The following is a 6706-nucleotide window of genomic DNA, read 5'->3' as shown; positions in this document are numbered from 1 at the left end:
TGAATTTCTATCAATATTAAATCATTTCTTGTCATCATTGTGTCCATATGTCTTCGCAAAAATGCAAATATTCTTAGGGAGAAGAGTGGACTCAGGGTTGCAGCTCCCACATTTGGTGCCTTTTTGTGAATTAGGAAAAGGTGTTCTGGTGGGTAGATACTACTCTACCGGGGCAAGGCTGAGGCTCTGGGTTCAATTTCAGCCCTCAGCAGTACCCACAGCCTGCCGCATTTGTGCACAACAATACAAGATTGCCTGCTTATGTTCAATAAACCCAGGTTTATTTCCTTGGAAGCCTCCATGTTGTTGATGCTATTGAAAAGTAATATCCTCCCTACGCTAGGCAAAACCTTCTTGAGAGACCCCAAAATAAAATTTTACCACTATTCTATCAGCAGTTCTGAGACAAAACTCAGGTTTTAGGCTTAACCTTCATGGTTCCTCAAGGACACTTGATCCAACCAAGCCTCTTATTCCCTTATATTTGTGATGACTGCCCCTAAAAGGAAACCCTTTAAATCACCTAAGTTTATTTAGTTTCAACCATTCCCTCCCCCTGACCTCTCCACCCCAACCATCTCTTTCTTCTACTGAATTTCTTTCTCCAAAACTTTTGTGGCTGGAGCTTTAATTCAGTGGAGTGCTGGAGCTGGCTCCTATGGGCTTGCTAGAGCCAGTTGTGCACACCTTCTCCCAATTCCACATTCAGTAATGTTATGTGGGTGGCTTGAAATCAGCCATAATTAGAGTACTTATATCATGGAAATCAGCAGACACTACAAACTGGGGCATTTTGAAAATTAAGATCCATTTTTTAAAATATTTACCAGCACACCGTTGCTCTGATTCAAAACCTTTAAAATTTTTTCCCACCCTTTTACAAAATTAGCTTCTAATTTTCATTACTATTTTGTTAATCAGCTAAAATCTGGTTCTCCCAAGATGTCATCACTTATCTTGAAGCATCTTAAGTGAAAGTAGTTCATTTTACCATATTCCTGTAACATATTTCTTTCAGGTACCCCTTTAAAGCACTATATTGAAGGAATACTTTTTCCTTTATACCTTTATAACATTCAATGTATGATTCTATCATTAATTCCCTCATCACAATATGTTATCCATCTGCCTCCCTATTTTCCTGAAAGCTATTTCGGGACAAGAGTCACATTAAACTAATGTTTATACATCCAGTAGATTGTCATTGCTTCCAACTGCTGTTCAGAACCATTGCTCTGATCATCCTCCTGTAAGAACTTTTCTGCTTTCAAGATTATATCATCAGGCTTCACTCACTCTTGTAGTCATGTCTAGGTTTCAAGTAGCTCCCTCACACTAAATGAGACCTTTTATCTTTCCTTCAACTCTGAGTCCTGCTCTCATGCTGGGTAACTTCAATATCCTTGAGGATGTCTCATGCAGTTTGTATCCACAAAGATCCACATTTTTTCAACCCCATTCTACTTTAGCTACTATCACCTAAGACCATATCCTGAACCTTCATTTCTCCAGGAAATTTTCTGCTTGAAATATACCAAACTCCAAGTTCCCACTGGCTGAAACAACATCTATTCTTCCACTACACTTCCTGTTTAACTTGACCAACAACATATCTTTCATCCTTCCTTTTTTTCCCCAGGTCACCAGGTCATCATATTCTTTCAGCTCCACATATTTCCCTATCAAACTTAAACTCCAGGAAGAATTATTTGAATCACTTTCTTGCAAGCACTTTCAGCTTATTCAATCTGTTATCCATCCATGGCATTGACTCTGACATCGCTCAGCATCTAATAGGTACTAGCAGCCACCTTCTCTCCTCTTAATATCCAGCCTGCTGAGAGAAAGAGAAAAAGGACAACTGCACAGATAAGGTTCCATGATAGAGTCATGGTCTCCAGCTGCAGGTGGTCTCCAACTGGCTCTCAGCAAACTTCTTTTAAAACTCTAAAATTTGTTCTTGCTTTTCTTTTTTTAATTATTGTGGCAAAATACACACGTACAATTTATTATTTTAACCACTTGTAAGTATCTTGCTTTCATTTTTACAGAAGCTTTTCTGAACATTTACCATGTTTCTGAAACCTCAACACTATTCTTATTCACTTTCAGGAGATAAACTTTTTACCTGATTCACAATTAAAAGTAAAGTTCTCATGCAAGCCCAATACTAAGATTTGCAGAGCCCAGAGCAAGAAAACAGATGGAGGCCTTTACCTACCACCGACACCACACATTTTTCTTCTATCCAGATCCTTCCCTTCCCTCTAGCACTATGAGGAGCCTCCCTAACAAACCTATGGACACCCCAACTTGTATTTCTAAGCTCCATCTACATTCCGCAAGCAGATGTCTCTTGGCCATATCTCACATCTAAGGATGCAAACAACAGTGTCATAGTCTTCCCCAAATAAGACAGATCTTGGGAAGAAAACTGTGCAAGTCCTGAAAGTGGGCTGAGGTTATCTGAGAGGAAAATTCCTAAGTCACAAGTACCTGGAGCATGGTTTAGAATAAGAAGTTCAAACTCTAGGTGGGCATATCCTATTAGCTCCATGGACTTCTCACCTCATGAAGAGGGTATAGCCATAGGAGCATCAGAAAGGGGCATTCAAAGCAAAGGACCCATGGCAAGGATTCCAACTGCCTAGGTTCTCCTTACTTTGTTATTGCTGTACCATATACATCCTATACTTCAGCCATAGGACCAAAAAATATTTACTTCCAAAATAGGCAATTTTGCAAGTCATACAACTCTGTGCCTTTGACCATTACTCTCTCCCTGTCTGGAAGTTCTTTTTCCTATTCCGTAGTCTATTAAGCTAACTCCTCTTAGATTCAGTTTACCCATAAGCTCCTTTGGAAAGACTGAATTAACTATAAATTCCCTATGCTCCTATGGCACCTTATTCATTTCTGTATACTGTACATATCACATTGCTCTGACATGTTTAAATGTTTGTCTCTGCAACTACATTATAAGCTCTTGGAGGGAAAGCACTATGTTCTATCCATTCCTTCATCCATTGATTCATTCACTGATTCTAGAACATTTTTCTAATTATATAATGGGCACTGGGAATATAAACACAAGTAACAAGGTGGCAAACAATAAATGCTGATTGAATAGTTAATAGATAATTGCTTATTTTTTATATTTCTGTAATATTTTATATTAAAATGTGACTGTTAATTGTTTCCTAAAATTGACTAAGAGATGGCTGTGTTCAGTCTGTTTTGTTTTAAATAAATCCTAATAATGAAATAAGAACTTCTTTTTTCTCTATCCAGTAAGACTCCTGTGTCAGAAAAAAAAGTCATATCAGAGTGCAATGTTGGGACAAGTAGTTTATTTTGGAGAAATCCCAGGAAGCATGAAAGAGTAGAAATGAGACAGTAAAAGGAGGAAACCCAATGAAAGGTGTGTGTTAATCAGTGATTCCTGCTATGGGTACCTGCACCAATAGTGTCTGCTACATTACCTCTATGCATTCTTAAAGAGAAACAAAAAAATAAACAGCTTTTGAGGGGAAATTAACTGAAAAAAAATCTCAAAGATGCTCTGGTCTTATTCTTCAAGACTTCAGATCTGTCTACTTCAAGAACTTCAGTTTACTGTACTTTATTACCCAGTGTTTGAAGCTCTCAACATTTTCCCTCTGTTTTTACATATGCATACCTCATCATTTATCTTAATGAAGAAAATTAGGCAATGAGACCTTCCAAGCTGCTACGTGAAATGAAATGTATACAGCTATGTAAGGTAAATAACAGATGTTCTACACTAAAGTTAAGTGTATGGTAAACCTTGAATATTCACAAAATATAAGTGCCCAACCCTTAATTCTCAAATACCATCTAAGAACCATCCTCTCCAAGAAAATATAAATGCAATGAATAGGAAAGAGAATTTCCCTGAGAAAGAAGTGATGGCCCCCCTTGCTAGATAAGTGATCAAAATTCAATCACATGCTGTAGCAAAATTCAAGTTTCTCAATTTCATGGACATGCATAAGAAGAGTTGAAATTGTAAATGGTAAAGCTTCTAGTGCCAAGTGTATCAGTCAGCACATCTTGTATAACAAATCACTACATAACTCACTGAATATAACAATAGGTATTTATTTATTGTCCATGCATCTCTCTAGGTCAGCTAGAACTCTGATCTAGATGAGGTGAGGCTTAATTCTAAGCTGTTGTATTAGTCCATTCTCATGCTGCTAATTAAGACATACCCAAGACAGGGTAACTTATAAAGGAAAGAGGATTAATCGACTCACAGTTCCGCAGGGATGGGGAGGCCTCAGAAAACTTACAATCATGGCAGAAAGGGAAGCCAACACATCCTTCTTCACATGGCGACAGCAAGGAGAAGTGCAGAGCAAAGTTGGGGGAAAGCCCCTTATAAAACCATCAGATCTCATAAGAACTCACTAACTATTATGAGAACAACATGGAGGTAATTTCCCTATGATTCAATTACCTCCCACCAGCTCCCTCCCACAACATGAGTGGATTATGGAGCTTCTAAATCACATGTCCTCACATTTCAAAACACAATTATGCCTTCCCAATAGTCCCCCAAAGTCTTAGTTCATTCCACCATTAACTCAAAAGTCCAAATCCAAAGTCTCATGTGAGACAAAGCAAGTCCCTTCCACCTATGAGCCTGTAAAATCAAAAGCAAGTTAGTTACTTCCTAGATACAATGGACATACAGACATTGGGTATATACACCCTTTCCAAAGAGAAATTGGCCAAAACAAAGGGGCTGCAGGCCCCATGCAAGTCTGAAAACAAACAGGGCAGTCATTAAACCTTAAAGCTCCAAAATGCTCTCCTTTGACTCCAAGTCTCACATCTAGGTTACACCGATGCAAAAGGTGGGCTTCCACAACCTTGGGCACCTCTGCCTCTGTGGCTTTGCAGGGTACAGTCCTTCCCCACTAGCTGCCTTCACATGCTGGCATTGAGCGTCTGTGGCTTTTCCAGGTACATGGTGCAAACTGTCAGTGGATCTACCATTCTGGGGTCCTGGAGAACTATGGCCCTCTTCTCACAGCTCCACTAGGCAAAGCTCCAGTGGGGACTCTGTGCGGGGGTTCTAATTCCCACATTTCCCTTCTGCACTGCCCTAGCAGAGGTTCTCCATGATGGCTTTAGCCCTGTAGCAAACTCCTGCCTGGACATCCAGGCATTTCCATACATCCTCTAAAATCTAGGCAGAGGTTCCCAAATCTCAATTGTTGACTTCTGTGCACCTGCAGGCCCAACACCACATGTAAGCCACCAAGGTTTGGGGCTTGCACCTTCTGAAGCAATGGCCTGAGCTGTATGTTGATCCCTTTTAGCCACGGCTGGAGCTGAAGCAGCTGGGAAACAGGCCACCTTTTCCCAAGGCTGCATAGAGCACAGTGGCCCAAGGTCCGGCCCAGGAAATCATTTCCCTCCTAAGCCTCCAAGCCTGTGATGGGAGGGGCTGCTGTGACGGTCTCTGACATGCCCTGGAGACATTTTCCCCATTGTCTTGGTGACTAAAATTTGGCTCCTTGTTACTTATGCAAATTTCTGTAGCTGGCTTGAATTTCTCCATAGAAAATGGGGTTTTCTTTTTTATTGCATCATCAGGCTGCAATTTTCCAAACTTTTCTACTTTTATTCCTCTCGAACACTTTGCTGCTTAGAAATTTCTTCCACCAGGTATGCTAAATCATCTCTCTCAAGTTCAAAGTCCCACAGATCTCTAAAGCAGGGGCAAAATGCCTCCAGTCTCTTTGCATAGCAAGAGTGACCTTTATTCCAGTTCCCAACAGGTTCCTCATCTCCATCTAAGACCATCTCAGTCTGGACTTCATTGTCCATATCACTATCAGCATTTTGGTCAAAGCCATTCAACAAGTGTCTAGGAAGTTCCAAACTTACCCACATCTTTCTGTCTTCTTCTGTGCCCTCCAAACTTTTACAACCTCTGCCTGTTACCCAGTTCCAAAGTCACTTCCACATTTTCAGGTATCCTTACAGCAGCATCCCACTACCTGCTACCAATTTACTGTATTAGTCCATTCTCACACTGCAAATAAAGACACATCCTAGACTGCATAATTTATAAAGCAAAGAGGTTTAATTGATTCACATTTCTTCAGGGCTTGGGAGGCCTTCAGGAAACTTACAATCATGAAGAAAGGGGAAGCAAACCCATTCTTCACTTAACAGCAGGCGGGAGAAGTGCAGAGCAAAGTGGGGGAAAATCCCCTTATAAAACCATCAGATCTCGTGAGAACTCACTCACTATCATAAGAACAGCATGGAGGTAACTGCTCCCATGATTCAATTGCCTCTCACCAGGTCCCTCCAATGACACATGGGGATGGATTTTGGAAGTACAATTCAAGATGAGGTGTGGGTGGGGACACAGCCAAACCATATCAGCTGCAGTTCGGGTTCAAGTCTGTTTTGCCTGAGCATAGTCCTCCTTGGGCCAGAGAGCTATCTAGACCAAAGAGTATATTTCATGGCAGAGGCACAGACACAAGAGAACAAGCCCAACTACACTAGCATATTTCAGGCCTCTGCTCACATCACTTTCACTAGCATCCCACTGGCCAAAGCAAGCCCAGCATCAATAGGATAGGGTAGTATACAATCTTCCCATGGAGATGAGCAGGAAAAGGATTCTGAACAATAATCGAATCTACCACACAAAGAC

The sequence above is a fragment of the Callithrix jacchus genome, chromosome X (genome assembly GCF_049354715.1).
Source record: "Callithrix jacchus isolate 240 chromosome X, calJac240_pri, whole genome shotgun sequence".
In the NCBI taxonomy this organism is placed as follows: domain Eukaryota; kingdom Metazoa; phylum Chordata; class Mammalia; order Primates; family Cebidae; genus Callithrix; species Callithrix jacchus.
Note: the sequence above shows the minus strand (reverse complement) of the source record.